Source organism: Hyla sarda, chromosome 3 (genome assembly GCF_029499605.1).
Source record: "Hyla sarda isolate aHylSar1 chromosome 3, aHylSar1.hap1, whole genome shotgun sequence".
Lineage (NCBI taxonomy): Eukaryota > Metazoa > Chordata > Amphibia > Anura > Hylidae > Hyla > Hyla sarda.
The window spans coordinates 312,066,536-312,086,748 of NC_079191.1; the positions used below are offsets into that span (position 1 = coordinate 312,066,536).

Genomic DNA, 20,213 nt, shown 5'->3' on the forward strand with positions numbered 1-20,213 from the left:
CCCATGTGCCAGAACAGCGAAAAACACCCCACATGGCACACTATTTGGGAAACAACACCCCTCAAGGAATGTAACAAGGGGTGACGTGAGCATTTACACCTCACTAGCGTTTGACAGATCTTTGTAACAATGGGCTATGCAAATGAAAAATAAAATTTTTCATTTTCACGAACCACTGTTTTTAACCCCTTAAGGACTCAGGGTTTTTCCGTTTTTGCACTTTCGTTTTTTCCTCCTTACCTTTTAAAAATCATAACCCTTTCAATTTTCCACCTAAAAATCCATATTATGGCTTATTTTTTGCGTCGGCAATTCTACTTTGCAGTGACATTAGTCATTTTACCCAAAAATGCATGGCGAAACGGAAAAAAAAATCATTGTGCGACAAAATCGAAAAAAACACGCCATTTTGTAACTTTTGGGGGCTTCCGTTTCTACGCAGTGCATATTTCGGTAAAAATTACACCTTATCATTATTCTGTAGGTCCATACGGTTAAAATGATACCCTACTTATATAGGTTTGATTTTGTCGCACTTCTGGAAAAAATCATAACTACATGCAGGAAAATTTATACGTTTAAAAATGTCATCTTCTGACCCCTATAACTTTTTTATTTTTCCACGTATGGGGTGGTATGAGGACTCATTTTTTGCGCCGTGATCTGAAGTTTTTATTGGTATGATTTTTGTTTTGATCGGACTTTTTGATCACTTTTTATTCATTTTTTAATGATATAAAAAGTGACCAAAATACGCTTTTTTGGACTTTGGAATTTTTTGGCGCGTACGCCATTGACCGTACGGCTTAATTAATGATATATTTTTATAGTTCGGACATTTACGCACGCGGCGATACCACATATGTTTATTTTTTATTTTTTTTACACTGTTTTATTTTTTTTATGGGAAAAGGGGGGTGATTCAAACTTTTATTAGGGAAGGGGTTAAATGACCTTTATTAACACTTTTTTTTTACATTTTTTTTGCAGTGTTATAGGTCCCATAGGGACCTATAACACTGCACACACTGATCTCTAATGCTGATCACTGGCGTGCATTAACACGCCTGTGATCAGCATTATCGGCGCTTGACTGCTCCTGCCTGGATCTCAGGCACGGAGCAGTCATTCGTCGATCGGACACCGGGGAGGCAGGTAAGAGCCCTCCCGGTGTCCGATCAGCTGTTCGGGACGCCGCGATTTCACCGCGGCGGTCCCGAACAGCCCGACTGAGCAGCCGGGTCACTTTCACTTTCACTTTAGAAGCGGCGGTCAGCTTTGACCGCCGCTTCTAAACGGTTAATACCGCACATCGCCGCGATCGGCGATGTGTGGTATTAGCCGCGGGTCCCGGCCGTTGATTAGCGCCGGGACCGACGCGATATGATGCGGGATCGCGGCGCGATCCCGCTTCATATCGCGGGAGCCGGCGCAGGACGTAAATATACGTCCTGCGTCGTTAAGGGGTTAAAAATCATCAGTCACCTGTGGGGTGTTAGGCTCACTATACCCCTTGTTACGTTTCGTGAGGGGTGTAGTTTCCAAAATGGGGTCACATGTGGGTATTTATTTATTTTGCGTTTATGTCAGAACCGCTGTAACCAGCAGCCACCCCTGTGCAAATCACCAGTTTGGGCCTCAAATGTACATGGCGCTCTCTCACTCCTGAACCTTGTTGTGCGCCCGCAGAGCATTTTACGTCCACATATGGGGTATTTCCGTACTTGGGAGAAATTGTGTTACAGATTTTGAGGGTCTTTATTTCCTTTTACCTCTTATGAAAATGAAAAGAATGGGGCAACACCAGCATGTTAGAGTAAGAAATTTTTTTTTTTACACTAACATGCTGGTGTAGACCCGCTCTTTACCTTTTCATAAGGGTTAAAAGGAGAAAAAGCCCCCCAAAATTTGTAGCGCAATTTCTCCCAAGTACAGATATTCCCCATGTGTAGCCCTAAACTGTTGACTTGAAATACGACAGGGCTCTGAAGTGAGAGAGCGCCATGCGCATTTGAGGCCTAAATTAGGGATTTTCATAGGGGTGAACCCGGATGCAAGCATTACACTTGCCTCCTCCACCAAAAAATACTGTACATCAGTTTTCCCCAAACAGGGTGTTTCCAGCTGTTGCAAAATTCCCAACATACCTGGACAGTCCATGGCTATCCGGCAATACTGGGCGTTGTTATTTTGCAACTGCTGTAGGCTCCGTTTTGGAAAAACTGGCATACAAGACTTTTTTTTTTATTGGGGGGGGGGGGGGTGGGCACACTGTTAGGGTGTAGAGTATATGTAGTGTTTTACTGTTTATTTAGGGTTAGTGTAGTGTAGTGTTTTTAGGGTACATTCACAGGGGCGGAGATTTACAGTGAGTTTCCCGCTGCAATGGAAAATTTGGGGGAGGGAGTGGGGGGTGTCAAAAATACAACTCCCAGCATACTGAGAGTTGTAGTTATGCAACAGCTGGAGGCGCACTGGTTGAGATTGGGAAACACTGAGTTAGGTAACAGACTACCTCAGTGTTTCCGCACCACTGTCTGTTTCCTAATTCAGTGTTTGCCAACCCATGTGCCTCCAGCTCTTGCAAAACTACAACTCCCAGCATGGGAGTTATAGTTTTGCAACAGCAGGAGGCACACTGGTTGGGAAACACTGAGTTAGGAAACAGACAATGTTTCCCAACAGTGTGCCTCCAGTTGTTGCAATACTACAACTCCCAGCATGCCCAGACAGCCGAAGGGCATGTTGGGAGTTGTAGTTATGCAACAACTGGATGAGAACAGTTTGGAGACCACTGTGTAGTGGTCTCCAAACTGTAGCCCTCCAGATGTTGCAAGAATTCAACTCCAAGCATTCCCAGACTTCCCAGGCATGCTGGGAGTTGTAGTTCGGCAACATCTGAATGGCCAGATGTTACCGAACTACAACTCTCAGCATGCCTGGACAGTCTCGGCATGCTTTAAATTGACATTTGGAGTGCTACAGTTTGGACACCACTGTATAGTGGTCTCCAAACTGTGCCCATCCTGAGGTTGCAAAACTTCAACTCCCAGCATGCTGAGACTGTCCAAGCATGCTGGGAGTTGTAGTTCTGCAACATATGAAGGGCCAGAGGGCCAAAGGCTGTATGGGCATGCTGGGAGTTGTAGTTTTGAAGTTTTGGAGTTGTAGTTTTGAAACTCCTAGATACAGCAGTGAAGATCACTTTACGGCGATCTTCACAGCTGTATCAGGGACTTGGTCCACCGGAACACAGGTAACCGACGCTGGTGGTCCCTGCGACGGCCCCCGCACATCGCCGCCATCTTCCCCAGCTCTGCCACGACATCCAGGGACATTCAGAGTGGGGGAAATGAGCGATCCCCCCCGCCCCTGCCCTGCGATTCGCCGATTGGCCGCATCGGCCAAACAGGGGGATAGGAGGAGGTGGCACACCAAAAATACGCTATTTTGGACTTTGGAATTTTTTTGCGCATACACCACTGACCGTGCAATTTAATTAACAGTATATGTTTATAGTTCGGACATTTCCGCACGTGGCGATACCACATATGTTTATTTTTATTTTTAATTTTCTTTTTTTTATGGGAAAAGGGGGGTGATTCTTTTTTTTTCACTTTTTTTTTGCAGTGCTATAGCTCCCTTAGGGACCTATATCACTGCACACACTGATCTCCTATGTTGATCCCTGCAGAGCCATAGCTTTGCACGGATCAGTGAGATAGGGGCTCGATTGCTCAAGCCTGTAGCTCAGGCTTGGAGCAATCAAACCCCGATCGGACGCCGCGGAGAGAGGTAAGGAGACCTCCGCCTGCGTCCCAGCTGATCGGAACATGGCGATTTTATTGCGATGTCCCGATAAGCCTGACTGAGTTGCCGAGAAGCTTTTACTTTCATGAAGGGTTAATAGCGCGCGGCACAACTATCGGTGCCGCGCGTTGTTAGCCCAGGGTCCCGGCTATGACTAGCAGCTGGGACCGACCCGGTGTGATGCAGGGTCACGGCGTGACCCAGTTTTAAATACTGGGACCGGGCTCAGGGCGTACAGGTACGCCCTGAGTCTTTAAGGATCGGGGATGCAGGGCGTATGCATATGCCCTGCGTCCCCAAGAGGTTAAGTGTCAGGACGCAAGGGCGTAACCATACACCCGTGGTCCCCAACAGGTTAAATATGCTCCCCGAATCCAGTTGTCCTTGTATCCTCGTTCAGAGAACCTGTTCCAGAGTTCAATGGCGCGTCTCTCACAAATATCATCTGTGGAGCAGATACGTTGTAAACGTAGAAACTGTCCAATGGGAATACCCTTAATCAGATTTTGGGCATGCTGGGAGTTGTAGTTTTGAAACTCCTAGATACAGCAGTGAAGATCACTTTACGGTGATCTTCACAGCTGTATCAGCTGTAGAGGTCTTTGCATCACATAAATACTTGGTGGTGTAGGTGGCACATGGTGTTTTTTGCACACCTTTCCTTTTGTTTGATTGAAAAAAAAATTTCAGTACGTATATTTTATCCTGGGAAAAGTTAAGTTTGAGTTAATTCATATCCTCAATACTTACTTGTGGTCTGATGGCGAGGAATGTCTGTAACTGGGGAGCAGCACCTTAAACATGTTTTGCACTATCCATATTTGTGAAGTGTTGGTTTGGCACCATTGTCAATCTGCTCTCATGCATCTGGCATTGGTGGTTGGAAATCCTGGCTGATCCGTGCCTGATTCATCTTCACAAAGGTCAGTCTCTCCACATTTTTTGTGGACAGACGAGTTCTCCTTGGGGCTACTATGGCCCGCTCCACACTAAACACAGGACCAATGGCCTGAGAACGTTGAGGCGTAATCAGCGTGACGTGACCAAGTTGCTATTATGGCTGTGCAGGAACCACATTCACAAAGTGGGCCGTAAAGAACATGTATTGTCCCTGACAGTAGTTACAGCTCCACACGTCGGCATTGCCGTGCACTTTGGTACACACCGACAGGCTCAAGGACTGGCCCACCTTCTGTTCCACAAAATTGTGCAGGGCTGGCACTGCCTTCTTCGCAAAGAAATGACGGCTTGGCACTCACCACCTCGCCTTGGCACAAGCCATCAGTTCTCTGAAAGGTGCAGAGTCCACCACTTGAAAAGGGAGGGACTGCAGTGACAGCAACTTGGACAGGAGCACATTCAGATTCTGCGTCGTTGGATTTGTGGGCACATACTGCTCTCTCTTGGACATTGCTTCGCTGATGGGTTGCTGCTGGAGTGACTGACTCGAAGTAGGAGGAGCAGGAGCATCTAGACTGACGGAAGATGGATATGACACACAGCTCCCTTCAGCTGAGGTGGTGGAGCCTTGGCTGGCTAAAACAGGGAGCGGTGTGCCACTGGGTGATGCAGCAGGCTGGACCTGCCAACTCCAGGAACCCCTGTTTCACTACTTCCCTGGAAGGTAGGCTCCACAAAGCAGGTGGTCTACCCTGGGCACGTTTGGCTCCAGAATTTCCACTTCTGCCACCATGCTCACTGCCAACCATGCTACCACCTTGCTGGCTCAGCTGCTGCCTCTCGGGCAACCTGCAACCCTCTTCTCCTGATGATGATGAAGCCCCTTCTGCACCCGGCTCCCAAGTGCAATCGGCTTCATCATCATCCTCGAGTTGTGTCTGCATGTCACTGATGTCCTCAGGTTCTTCAATAGTGTCTGCTTCAAGAGCCTGAATGCTCGCAACACCCCCTCCCATGGCACTCTCCTCATCACTACTTACCCGCCTAGTGTAGGAAGCGGCGGATGTCTCCTCCAATTCTTGGATGGGCAGTAACTGCTGACTGTCCTCTAGATCGTCCTTACTAAATAGTGGAGCTGAACCCACAGCATAAGATACTTCTGTGGGGGATGGAAAAGCATAGGACAGAGGCAATTGGAGGACAGGGACTGCTCGTGGGCCATGGCAACTGAGGGTTGTGTCTGAGGAACCCACCGACTGTTGGCTGGGGGTGTCAGATGTCAATTGTGATGTAGTGGATGACCGTATTAACCAATCAATAACGGCAGATGGGTTGCTGGTCGAGACACGACCACTAACTGATACCGGGAGCTCAGGCCTCTTGCAGCGACTCCTGCTGTCACTCGCCCCTAATCTACTGTGACCTCTGCCTGAAGAATCTAGGCCTCTACCACTCCTCTGTGCACATCCTGGCACTTCTCTGCGTGACATAATTAGTGTGTATATGAGGGGAGTAAAATTTGCTCCACTACGCTTAAAAAACGTATTTGTGTACAACACCAGCCGGTGAGTACTTTTGCCTGGCCTTTCTCAGTATCTAGGCCCTTGAGACTTTAACAAGAACAAAATAGTACACCACTTAGATGTACGTATGTGGGATGCACTTATGAGGGGAGGACAATGAGCTACAGTACGCTTAAAAAAAGTATTTGTGCACAACACCAGCAGTACACACCACTGCTGCAGCACACAGTCACTGTGAACTACATCCAAAACTGCACTTTCTCTCTCAATCTCACTCCATTCCCTAGGAATTGGGCTTGAGCTGAATCAGTGCTGTTGTGTACAACACACTGCTCTCTGTCCCTCTCTGTAATAGAATGCTGTAGACAGTGACTGGGAATTGAATCGCTGGAGTAAGAATGCTTTTCTGTGCAACACACACTGCTCTCTGTCCCTCTCTCTGTGCAACAGAACACTGAATTGACTAGGAGGTGAATCGCAGCTGGAAAAAAGCTTTTCTGTACACAGCACTATCTGTCCCTGTCTGTCTCTCTGCAGTGAAAGGCTGAAGTGACTGGCCGCAATATGGCTGCCGATTATATAGGGCTGTGACATCACAGGGGGTCACTTGCTGCTGATAGAATGCATGCTGCATGTGCTTCAGGGTCATCCCGCCTACCCTTCTTCCCTCCTTCCCAGGATTCCTTGCCCCATGTCCTCACATGTGCATCTGCCATTTTAGATGCCATGGAGCCTGGACCGCACTGAATGGAGTTTAATGAAGCATTCGCGATCGAATTGCGGCAATATTCGCATTCATTTCAAATCAAATTTTTCCATGAAATTTGTAGCGAAATCGGATTCTTCAGATTTGATTCGCTCATCCCTAGTCATCTGCTGTTCTTACTAAAATTACTGCTAAGGCATATGATCACTGAGTGTCAGTACAGTTTTTGTGTAATTTGGACATATTATTGCCAACACACCTTTAACCCCTTAACGACGCAGGACGTATATTTACGTCCTGCGCCGGCTCCCGCGATATGAAGCGGGATCGCGCCGCGATCCTGCATCATATCGCTTCGGTCCCGGCCTTCATCAACGGCCGGGACCCGCGGCTAAGACCACACATCGCCGATCGCGGCGATGTGCGCTATTAACCCTTTAGAAGCGGCGGTCAAAGCTGACCGCCGCTTCTAAAGTGAAACTGAAAGTTTCCCGGCTGCTCAGTCGGGCTGTTCGGGACCGCCGCGGTGAAATCGCGGCGTCCCGAACAGCTGATCGGACACCGGGAGGGCCCTTACCTGCCTCCTCGGTGTCCGATCGACGAATGACTGCTCCGTGCCTGAGATCCAGGCAGGAGCAGTCAAGCGCCGATAATGCTGATCACAGGCGTGTTAATACACGCCAGTGATCAGCATAGAAGATCAGTGTGTGCAGTGTTATAGGTCCCTATGGGACCTATAACACTGCAAAAAAAATGTAAAAAAAAAGTGTTAATAAAGGTCATTTAACCCCTTCCCTAATAAAAGTTTGAATCACCCCCCTTTGTAAGTGTAAAAAAAAAAAAAAATACATATGTGGTATCGCCGCATGCATAAATGTCCGAACTATAAAAATATATCATTAATTAAACCGCACGGTCAATGGCCTACGCGCAAAAAAATTCCAAAGTCCAAAAAAGCGTATTTTGCTCACTTTTTATACCATTAAAAAAATGAATAAAAAGTGATCAAAAAGTCCGATCAAAACAAAAATCATACCAATAAAAACTTCAGATCACGGCGCAAAAATTGAGTCCTCATACCGCCCTGTACGTTGAAAAATAAAAAAGTTATAGGGGTCAGAAGATGACATTTTTAAACGTATACATTTTCCTGCATGTAGTTATGATTTTTTCCAGAAGTACGACAAAATCAAACCTATATAAAGTAGGGTATCATTTTAACCGTATGGACCCACAGAATAATGATAAGGTGTAATTTTTACCGAAATATGCACTGCGTAGAAACGGAAGCCCCCAAAAGTTACAAAATGGCGTTTTTTTTTCGATTTTGTCGCACAATGATTTTTTTTTCCGTTACGCCGTGCATTTTTGGGTAAAATGACTAATGTCACTGCAAAGTAGAATTGGCGATGCAAAAAATAAGCCATAATATGGATTTTTAGGTGGACAATTGAAAGGGTTATGATTTTTAAAAGGTAAGGAGGAAAAAACGAAAGTGCAAAAACGGAAAAACCCTGAGTCCTTAAGGGGTTAAGCAAAGACTGGCAGGATGTCAATAGGACATCTGTGCTGGATTGGTGGAGGATACATTTTTTAAATGATTTTTTTATTAATTAATTAATATATTCAGAAACCGCAAAACAGCAGACAGCTCCATGACATGCTGTTTATAATAGTACCAGCAAAGTGGATTATATACCCCAAAAATTGTCATACAGGGGGAGATTTATCAAAACCAGTGCAGAGGAAAACTTGCCCAGTTGCCCATAGCAACCAATCAGCTTGCTTCTTTCATTTTTATGAAGGCCTGTGAAAAATGAAAGAAGCAATCTGATTGGTTGCTATGGGCCACTGGGCAAGTTTTCCTCTGCACAGGTTTTGATAAATCTCCCCCACAGTAACAAAATATTACCACCATACTGTTGCAATGTTTCATGTTGAATGTGACCTGTTTTTTTCAAGAAAAATGAAACTTTAGTGTTTGGAGCCAAGGTCAGAAGTGGATCCAGCAAGAAGCGGAAATGTAAGTATTTCCTTTATATTTCCCATTCCTATTGCTCTCAAATCTATCTCTGGCTTTGGTAAATACATAAATAAGTAAAAATTGCTACAAAATCTACAATGATTAAAAAAAAAAAAAAAAAAAAAAAAATAACGCTTTTTGGTACCCTACAACTTCCTTCACCCACACTTTTTCTGTAGCTTTAAAAAAAAAAAAATATTATTTTTAGCTTGCAAAAATAAGTCATAAGGGATGCTTTTAAACCTTAGAAAAGTCATATACAGAGTGGACCATTTATATGGATACACCTTAATAAAATGGTAATGGTTGGTGATATTAACTTCCTGTTTGTGGCACATTAGTATATGTGAGGGAGGAAACTTTTCAAGATGGGTGGAGACCATGGCGGCTATTTTGAAGTTGGCCATTTTTAATCCAACTTTTGTTTTTGCAATAGGAAGAGGGTCATGTGACACATGAAACTTATTGGGAATTTCACAAGAAAAACAATGATGTGCTTGGTTTTAACATAACTTTATTCTTTCATGAGTTATTTACAATGTGCTGCCCATTGTGTTGGATTGTCAATGCAACCCTCTTCTCCCACTCTCCACACACTGATAGCAACACCGCAGGAGAAATGCTCGCACAGGCTTCCAGTATCCGTAGTTTCAGGTGCTGCACTTCTCATATCTTCACAGCATAGACAATTACCTTCAGATGACCCCAAAGATAAAAGTCTAAGGGGGTCAGATCGGGAGACCTTGGGGGCCATTCAACACGACCAATCCACTTTCCAGGAAACTGTTCATCTAGGAATGCACGGACCTGACACCCAAAATGTGGTGGTGCACCATCTTGCTGGAAAAACTCAGGGAACGTGCCAGCTTCAGTGCATAAAGAGGGAAACACATCATCAAGTAGGCCACTGGATATGCGAAATTGCTACTTGACGATGTGTTTCCCTCTTTATGCACTGAAGCTGGCACGTCCCCTGAGTTTTTCCAGCAAGATGGTGCACCACCACATTATGGGTGTCAGGTCTGAGCATTCCTAGATGAACAGTTTCCTGGAAAGTGGATTGGTCGTCGTGGGCCATTTGAATGGCCCCCAAGGTCTCCTGATCTGACTCCTTTAGACTTTTATCTTTGGGGTCATCTGAAGGCAATTGTCTATGCTGTGAAGATACGAGATGTGCAGCACCTGAAACTACGGCTACTGGAAGCCTGTGCTAGTATTTCTCCTGCAGTGTTGCTATCAGTGTGTGAAGAACGGGAGAAGAGGGTTGCATTGACAATCCAACACAATGGGTAGCACATTGAACACATTTTATAAGTGGTCAGAAACTTGGAAATAACTAATGAAAGAATAAAGTTACGTTAAAAACAAGCACATCATAGTTTTTCTTGTGAAATTCCCAATACGTTTGATGTTTCACATGACCCTCTTCCTATTGAAAAAACAAAAGTTGGATTAAAAATGGCCAACTTCAAAATGGCCGCCATGGTCACCACCCATCTTGAAAAGTTTCCTCCCTCACATATACTAATGTGCCACAAACAGGAAGTTAATATCACCAACCATTCCCATTTTATTAAGGTGCATCCATATAAATGGCCCACCCTGTATTTTTGTGCAAGCCCATGTTTAGACAAAAATTTGTGACTTTATGCCCTATTACACAGCTTCATGTTTTCAAAAAGTGGTGTAAAAGGTGTGTCACCTAACTCCACATCAAATTTATCACAATAAAGTTGGGGTATATTGTGGTGTAAATTGACTGTTCAGAGCTAGTGTAGATTTCTGTACACATACACTGCTCAAAAATATTAAGGGAACACTAAGATAACACATCCTAGAGCTGAATGAATGAACTAATTATAGGCCTGTTAGTTTAACCTCTGTTGTATGTAAATTGTTTGAGGGTTTTCTAAGAGATGTTATTTTGCAATATCTTGATACAAATAAATGTATGACTCCATATCAGCATGGGTTTATGAGGGATCGGTCTTGTCAAACTAACCTGATCAGCTTTTATGAGGAGGTGAGCTCCAGACTGGATCATGGGCAATCGCTGGATGTCGTATATCTGGATTTTTCCAAAGCATTTGATACGGTTCCACATAAACGGTTGGTGCATAAAATGAGAAGGATGGGGCTGGGGGAGAATGTGTGTAAGTGGGTAAGTAACTTGCTCAGTAATAGGAAACAAAGGGTGGTAATTAATGGTACTTATTCTGATTGGGTGACTGTAACTAGTGGGGTACCACAGGGGTCAGTATTGGGTCCTGTCCTATTTAATATATTCATTAATGACCTTGTAGAGGAGTTGAATAGTAAAGTAGCAATCTTTGTAGATGATACTAAACTCTGTAAAGCGGTAAACACAATAGAGGACAGGGCACTGTTACAAATGGATCTGGATAGGTTGGAGGCTTGGGCTGGGAAGTGGCACATGAGGTTCAACACTGATAAATGTAAGGTAATGCACATGGGGAGGAAAAATTGGGACGACTGATGTGGAAAAGGACTTGGGAGTTTTAGTTAACAGTAAATTTAGCTGTAGTGACCAGTGTCGGGCAGCTGCTGCCAAGGCAAATAAAATCATGGGGTGCATCAATAGGGGCATAGATGCCCACGACAAGGAAATAATTCTACCGCTGTACAAATCACTAGTCAGACCACACATAGAATACTGTGTATAGTACTGGGCACCAGTGTACAAGAAAGATACAGTTGAGCTGGAGAGGGTTCAAAGACGGGCAACCAGGGTAATACGGGGAATGGGAGGACTACAGTACCCAGAAAGATTATCAGAATTAGGGTTATTTAGCTTAGAAAAAAGAAGGCTTAGGGGAGACCTAATAACTAGGACTACAGTACCCAGAAAGATTATTAGAATTAGAGTTATTTAGCTTAGAAAAAGAAGGCTTAGGGGAGACCTAATAACTATGTATAAATATATCAGGGGACAGTACAGAGATCTTTCCCATGATCTATTTATACCCAGGAATGTATCTTTAACAAGGGGGCATCCTCTCCGTTTAGAGGAAAGTAGGTTTCTACACCAGCACAGACGGGGGTTCTTTACTGTAAGAGCAGTGAGACTCTCCTGGAGGAGGTGGTCATGGGGAACTCTGTAAAAGAATTTAAAAGGGGTCTGGATTCATTTTTGGAGAGTAAGAACGTTATTGGTTATGTAAATTAGAATTATAGGGACAAAACGTTGATCCAGGGATTTATTCTGACTGCCATATTTGGAGTCAGGAAGGAATTTTTTACCTCTAGTATGAGTTTTTTTTGCCTTCCTCTGGAAGCAGGGACTCATTAGGGATATAGGTTGAACGAGATGGACTCTGGTCTTTTTTCAACCTTATGAACTATGTTACTATGTAACTAATCGTATGAAATACTTTCGTCTTTACATAGTTGAATATGTTGACAACAAAATCACACAAAAATTATCAATGGAAATCAAATTGATCAACCCATGGAGTTCTGGATATGGAGTCACACTCAAAATTAAAGTGGAAAACCACACTACAGGCTGATCCAACTTTGATGTAATGTCCTTAAAACAAGTCAAAATGAGGCTCAATAGTGTGTGTGGACTCCACGTGCTCGTTTGACCTCTCTACAACGCCTGGGCATGCTTCTAATGAGGTGGGGATGGACTCCTGAGGGATGTACTCCCAGACCTGGACTAAAGCTTCCGCCAACTCCTGGACAGTCTGTGGTGCAACGTGGCATTGGTGGATGCAGCGAGACATGATGTCCCAGATGTGCTCAATGGGATTCAGGTCTGGGAAACTTGTGGGCCAGTCAATAGCATCAAAGCCTTCCTCTTGCAGGAACTGCTGACACACTCCAGCCACATGAGGTCTAGCATTGTCTTGCATTAGGAAGGAACCGAGAGCCAACGGCACCAGCATAAGGTTTCACAAGGGGTCTGAGGATCTCATCCCGGTACCTAATGGCAGTCAGGCTACCTCTGGCAAGCACATGGAGAGCTGTGCGGCCCCCCAAAGAAATGCCACCCCACACCATTACTGACCCATAGCCAAACCGGTCATGCTCGAGGATGTTGCAGGCAGCAGAACATTCTCCACAGCGTCTCCAGACTTTGTCACGTCTGTCACATGTACTCAGTGTGAACCTGCTTTCATCTGTGAAGAGCACAGGGAGCCAGTGGCAAATTTGCCAATCTTGGTGTTCTCTGGCAAATGTCAAACATCCTACACGGTGTTGGGCTGTAAGCACAACCCCCACCTGTGGGCCCTCATACCACCCTTATTGAGTCTGTTTCTGACCGTTTGGTTGGACACATGCACATCTGCAATACAGATCACAGCATCTGTGGCAATACGTATGTTAAAATAGCGCTGCTACGGGGATCCGATTATCTGTACTGGCAGCTGGAGATCCCCTCACCGTCTCCTTGGGTATTCTGCTCTGGTCTGAGATCGAGCAGACCAGAGCAGAAGATAGCCGATAATACTGATCAGTGCTATGCCCTATGAATAGCTGATTGCTATTGATAGTCCCCCTATGGGGACACAAAAAGTGTAAAAAAAAAAAAAAAAAGTTTAAAAATGTAAAAAGAAAAAAAAGTGAAAATCCCCTCCCCCAATAAAAACAAAAATTGTCCCTTTTTCCCATTTTACCCCCAAAAAGTGTAAACTTTTTAATATAAATATTTGGTATTGCCGCGTGCGTAAATATCCGAACTATCAAAATATAATGTTAATGATCCCGTACAGTGAACGGCGTAAATGTAAAAAAAATAAATAAATAAATAAAAAAGCCCAAACATGCTGCTTTTTTGTCACATTATATTCCCCCCCAAAATTTTTTAAAGTGATCTCAAAGTTTTATATATGTAAATGTGGTATCAATAAAATGTACAGATGACGACGCAAAAAAGGAGCCCTCATACCGCCCTATAGACGGAAAAATGAAAAAGTTATAGGTGGTCAAAATAGGGCGATTTTATATTACTGATTTTGTACAAAAAGTTAGAGATTTTTTTAGGCTGTACAAAAATAGAAATCTCCTATACTGGATACAAGTATGCTTTACGGCCGGTATCCAGTATGCTGTAAAATCTAGACTAGTCTGTCTGGCTAAAAGACAGGCGACCCCTAGTGGTGGCTATTTTGAGCTTGAATTTCAGGTGAAATTTTTTTTTTAACAGGTGTATATTGTGAAATGTCATATTATAATGAGTCCTGCAATATATGAAAAGTTTTTAACAATGACAGTGCCTCTTTAAGGTGAAAATGGGCTTGGTCCTTAAGTGGTTAAGTGCTCGCTTTATTTTTTTGAGCTGTGTAGTTGGGGGCAGGAACAGAAATGCCTGAATCATTAAGAGACCCATGTAAAACGCCATTCTTAGTAAGTCACCCCCATTTTTTTAAGTATTTTTTGGGCTTTTTTTTTAAAAGACATTTTTGAGATGTGTTTTTAGAAATTTTTTCCCATAGAGCTAGTAGAAAAGCACCTCAAAAAGCATACTTGAACCATGCTGCAGTTTTGAAAAAAAAAAAAAAAACTGTTAAAAATACCCAACCATTTATTGTGACCTGATTTAACTTCCTTTATTAATGCATGCAATGCCAACAATGCAGTTAAGAATAAGGGAATTAGTTGTCCTCTATGTCAGGCTAAGGCTTGCAAAACAATTCACAATGTTTCTTTGACACGCTGAATGTTATTTCCTTTGGAGTAATCTAAATGATATAGCTGACACCACTTATTTCTCTGTGTCATATACAAAACAAAGGCCTTAGTTAGAACAATTTCTAAGGTTCATTGAACCATTCCTCTCATATTTGATGACTCTGTTGATCTAAGAAGACTCTTTGATCTTCAAGGAATTAATAAGAAGGGAGTGAACATCTGCTTCAAAACTGTCCGGCTGGCAGAGAATGTTTCATCCACTTCATACAACTCAAAAGAAAATGTTATTATCTTGCATTTATGAGCACAAATGAGCATGGAATACTTTAATGCTTTTCTTCATATTTCAGAATATACTGGTCTCCACGAGCTCTTCATTTTTCTGATCTAGGATTAAAGAAATAAAAAACTCTTTTATTGAAAGGGGTTGTATGTGTTTTCTTAAAAAAAAAAAAAAGGGTTAGATTGCCGAGGCCTAAATAGAGGTTAAGCATTTTGTTTGTATTAATGCTATGTTTATTGCTTTGGAGGTGCCTTTGACTGGGTTAAAGATAGGGAAATCCTGTTAGAGTACGAAAATGGCCCATATAGGAGTTGTGCTGAATTAACATTAAAGGGGAACTCAGGTGGAAACAAGTAGAAAACAAATGTTTTCAAATCAACTGGTGCCTAAAAGTTAAACAGATTTGTAAACGACTTCTATTAAAAAAATCTTAATTCTTCCAGTACTTATTAGCTGCTGTATAAAACAAAGAAATTTGCAAATTTCTTTTCTGTCTGACAACAGTGCTCTCTGCTGACACTCCTGTCTGTGTCTGGAACTGTCCAGATTAGAATCATATCCCCATAAAAAATCCTCTCCTGTTCTGGACAGTTCCTGAGAGATCAGGAGAGATCACTGTTGTCAGACAGAAAAGAAATTCACAAATTTCTCCGTAGTATATCTGTAGTATACAGCAGCTGATAAGTACTAGAAGGGTTAAGATTTTTAAATAGAAGGGATATACAAATCTGTTTAACTTTCTTGCACTAGTTGATTTGAAAATTTTTTTTCTCCACCGGAGTTACCCTTTAACATTATGGGGTGTTGGACTACTGTCACTTTAAAATGTCAAAAGTGATGTATTGTATGTGTTGTATTGTTTGGAGCTCATTTGAGCCTGCTGTAAGCTTCTGTCCTAACTGTAAGTTCATTGGTTGTTACTGCTGTCCCTTTCTATATCAATGTTTCTTATGGCACCAGTAGAATTTCCCAGGACATAATAGATCAAGCTGTGATAGCCTAAGGGGTGTAAGGTATGGGGAGTGTAGCTGTGCGGGTATCAAAGGGTGCTTGTTAACCCTTGCTATTCGTGACGCCAGGGTGAGGGCTCCTCTGTAAAGCTTTTCCTACCGCTGCCCTTCACAGGAACAATAGGGAGGTAGATGATGATAGGTTTGAGGGAGATAATAATGGATTGTCCACAACCGGAAAGCTTCTGTAAACTGCGTTAACTTTACTGAAGATTTTCTGTACACTTCATTAACATAACAGTCTCTTATCATAACAACAGCTTCCTTTGCAGATTGGCAATGGTTGGGACTTTAGCTTTAGAAGTCTTTTAGTCTATTGTTTCACTGGATTTAGGGGAATTAGTTGCGGTCCAGTAGTCACGCTAGCATTAGTGGGAATTAGAGTAAAACTCACGATTTTTGGTTCTACTGAGGCCGTAGGTTTTGAGGCCTAGCGTGTCTTTGAAAGTTGCGTAGCACACCGTCCTGTTAGGCATCCATGAGAGCAGCAACCCAAGAGAGCGATAATTGGACGCAGCTCCCTTATATGGGCAGGGGCTGGACTAACGCTAATTGGTCCAAATGGTTGTCAATCACCATTACAGAGATTTGTGGGTAACACGTGACCCAAGGACCTCCTAAGGTCCTGCTACATACCATAGAGGTTACTAGCATGGTCACATCACCGAAAGTCCTGCAATGCTGAACAAGGTAAGTACTATTACTATAATTCCTATAAAATACAGCTATAATTATTAATATATACATTTATTAACATTAAAGTTAGACTTAAGGAGAGGCGACTAGGGACTGTCCCACCTGAGGAACCCTACCTGAACGTAGTTACTCTGACTTTGGGGACCTCTGCACTAAGTACTGGATGCAATACGGTACCAGGACACCACAAAGCCAATAGGATCTCGTATTAAGGCAAGATGCAGGTGGAATGCCCTGTGCCTAGGGTAAGGTGCCAATATACACCTATTGACAAAAAATACATTAAGCACCAAAATAGAAATGTGTGATTGCTTCAAAACTAGTTATATGTCAGGCAGATGTGTAAATTATTACAGGTGTGAACTGATTAGACTGAGGGCCTAAAAGTACTTCTCTCACTGTCCTATAAAAAGGCTCTTGGTGAGGGATCGTTGTTTACTTGACATGCCTCTACTATACATTTAAATGAGAATGGTTGTTGTTATGGATTGCCTGCCATCTAGGCCGTTCTGCCCAAGTTGTAAGGGATTTGATGCAAGCAATGATTACATTAGGGCGCAAACAGGCTCTGGATGGCCCAGACAGATCATCAGTGGAGAAGATCATTTGATTCACTAGGCATGAGCAGCTCCCACAGTGTTCTTGCCAACCATCCAGACATTTCATTACGCTCCCCTCTCTCTGCCTGGATCATTTTCAGTTGCTAAGCAGAAGGAAATTTGATGTCACAGTGCCCATTATGTGTCCTGCCATTGACACCCAGCCACCATAACCTTTATTTACAAGAGCGAGAAACTTGGACAGACTAAAACTATATAATCTTTAGCAATGAATTCAGGCTCTGTTAGGGATATAACAACTGTTGGGGTTTAGTAGGGAGGCCTAGTGGTGGGCTCTTTAATCCTGCTTTTGTTGTGGGGCAACACACTGCCCTATCTGCTGGTATGATCTGGGGGACCATTGGACACTTCAAGTAGTCATAAAAAGTACACTAACAGCTAAGTGATATGTTGAGGACATCCTGCAGTCACATGTGTTGCCTCTCATGCAGAACTTCCATCTGGCAATTTGTAGAAGGAAAATACTCATCCTTACCCAACAGGGGTTTCTTGGGCATGTTGCCAAATTACAACACTTTATTTACCTTTCTTTGTATATTTTCATGTGAAACACTAAAGAAATGACATTGTGCTACACTGTAAAGTAGTGAGTGCATGGTCAGTATAACAGGGTTTTAATACTGAGTCCCCTCAAAAATCACTCAACTCACAGTTATTAATGTGAAACCATTGCAACAAAAATGTGTACATCCCTAAGTATAAATGTCCAAATTGGACCCAATTAGTCATTTTCCCTCCCAGTGTCATGTGACACGTTAGTGTTACAAGATCTCAGGCGTGAATAGGTAACTCTCTAATACTGGTCACTGGAAGTTCAACACGGCACCTCATGGCAAAGAACTCTTTGAGGAACTGAAAAAAAGAATTTTTGCTCTACATGAAGATTGCCTTGGCTATACAGAGATTGTTAAGACCATACAGCAATTTCACAGGACAGGTTCCACTCAGAACAAGCAATATGCTGCACACTACATCAAATTGGTCATCCCAGAAGAAAGCCTCTTTTAAAGAGGATGCCCAAGAAAGCCCACAAACAGTTTGCTGAAGACAAGCAGATTAAGGACATGAATTATTGGAACCGTCCCCTGTGATCTGATAAGACCAAAATAAATGTATTTGGTTCAGATGGTGTTAAGCTTGTGTAGCAGCAACCAGGTGAGGAGTACAAAGATACGTGTCTTGCTTACAGACAAACATGGTGGTAGGAGTGCCATGGTCTGGTTTTGCATTAGTGCTGCTGGGATTGGGAGCTACAGTTTATTGGGGAAACCATGAATGACAACATGTGCTGTGATATACTAAAATAGAGCATGGGCCGCAGGGCAGTATTCCAACATGATAATGACACCAAATACACTGCCTTGCCAAAGAAGCTAAGGGTAAAGGTAATGGACTGATCAGGCATGTTTCCAGACCCAGACCCTATTGAGCATCTGTAGAGCATTCTCAATGGAATGTATCTAACATCCACTAGCTCTGTGATGTCGTCATGGAGGAGTGGAAGAGAACTTCAATCTGTGAAGTCCATGCCCAAGAGGCTTAAGGCATTGCTGGAAAAAATTGTGGCCACACAAACTATTGACACTTTAGGCTTACTGTATTTTCCAGCGTATAAGACAACTGGGCGTATAAGACGACCCACAACTTTTACAGTTAAAATATAGAGTTTGGGATATAATCGCCGTATAAGACTACCACTCTACCATGATACGGTACTTTACCATTATTCCCCCACACTAGTTCGTCAGCATAGTTCCCCCACACTAGGTAAGCAGCATAGTTCCACCCACATTAGGTTGTCAGCATAGTTCCCCCACATTAGGTTGTCAGCGTAGTTCCCCCACATTAGTTTGGCACTATTGTCCCCCCCCACATTAGGTTGTCAGCATAGTTCCCCCACATTAGGTTGGCAGTATAGTTCCCCCACATTAGGTTGTAGTTTCCCCACATTATGTTGGCAGTATAATTCCCCCACATTAGGTTGTAGTTCCCCCACATTAGGTTGGGAGTATAGTTCCCCCCCACATTAGGCTGGCAGTATAATTCCCCCCCATTAGGTTGTAGTTCCCCCTCATTAGGTTGTAGTTCCCCTACATTAGGTTGGCAGTATAGTTTCCCCATATTAGGTTGTAGTTCCCCCACATTAGGTTGGCAGTAGAGTTTCCCCCACATTAGGTTGTCAGCATAGTTCCCCCACATTAGGTTGACAGTATAGTTCCCCCACATTAGGTTGTAGTTCCCCCACATTATGTTGGCAGTATAATTCCCCCACATTAGGTTGTATTTCCCCCACATTAGGTTGGCAGTATAGTTCCCCCACATTAGGTTGGCAGTATAGTATAGGCCACAGCAGTAGGTCCCGGGACCGGAGGAGTTGGGGTTGTTGCACCGAAGATCACGTGTTGGTAACCCACCATGCCCACGCGTCCTCGCTGCTCCGCTCCGCTCTGCTCTGCTGTTGATATGGGTGCACACATGGGATGTCAGTTACGTCCCTGCGTGCACTACTTCCCGGCGGCCCCTGCATTTTTAAAGTTAACGTGGGGCCGCAGAAAGGTAACTGGGACAGCCTTGTGTCCCAAAAAGATCTTACAAAACACAGGGATGTCCCGATTGTGACAGGCGGAGTACATTTTGGCCAGCCAAAACTACTCACCTGGTTTTGTAGCCTAATACAGTTGTAAGCATAGTGAAGCATATTTTCCTCCTCTCATAAGTGTAACCTGTTTGTACATAGGTGGTGTATGATTTTTTTTCCTGTTAAACTCATTTGGCCCAGTTACTCTGAAAGGCCAGCCAAAACTGCACACCTGCTTTTATAGCCTAATACAGTTGTAAGCGTAGTGGAGCATATTTTCCTCCTCTCATAAGTGTAACCTGTACATACTGTGATGACTCGCTCTTGCAAATAGGTGTGGTTGCAGTATAGAGGCAAGGAATCAGTATTTTCAAAATCAAAGTTCAGTGTTCTATTCACACTTGTC

At 43.4% G+C, this 20,213-nt stretch overlaps 1 long non-coding RNA gene across 1 annotated transcript in view; it reads left to right on the plus strand.

Moving 5' to 3' along the window:
- The first annotated feature begins 8,840 nt into the window (after positions 1-8,840).
- Positions 8,841-20,213, plus strand: part of LOC130362494 (uncharacterized) — a 49,440-nt gene continuing 38,067 nt past the window's right edge. Inside the window, exon 1 of the long non-coding RNA XR_008891446.1 lies at positions 8,841-8,962. This is a non-coding gene — a long non-coding RNA (uncharacterized LOC130362494). The remainder of the gene's footprint in view (positions 8,963-20,213) is intronic.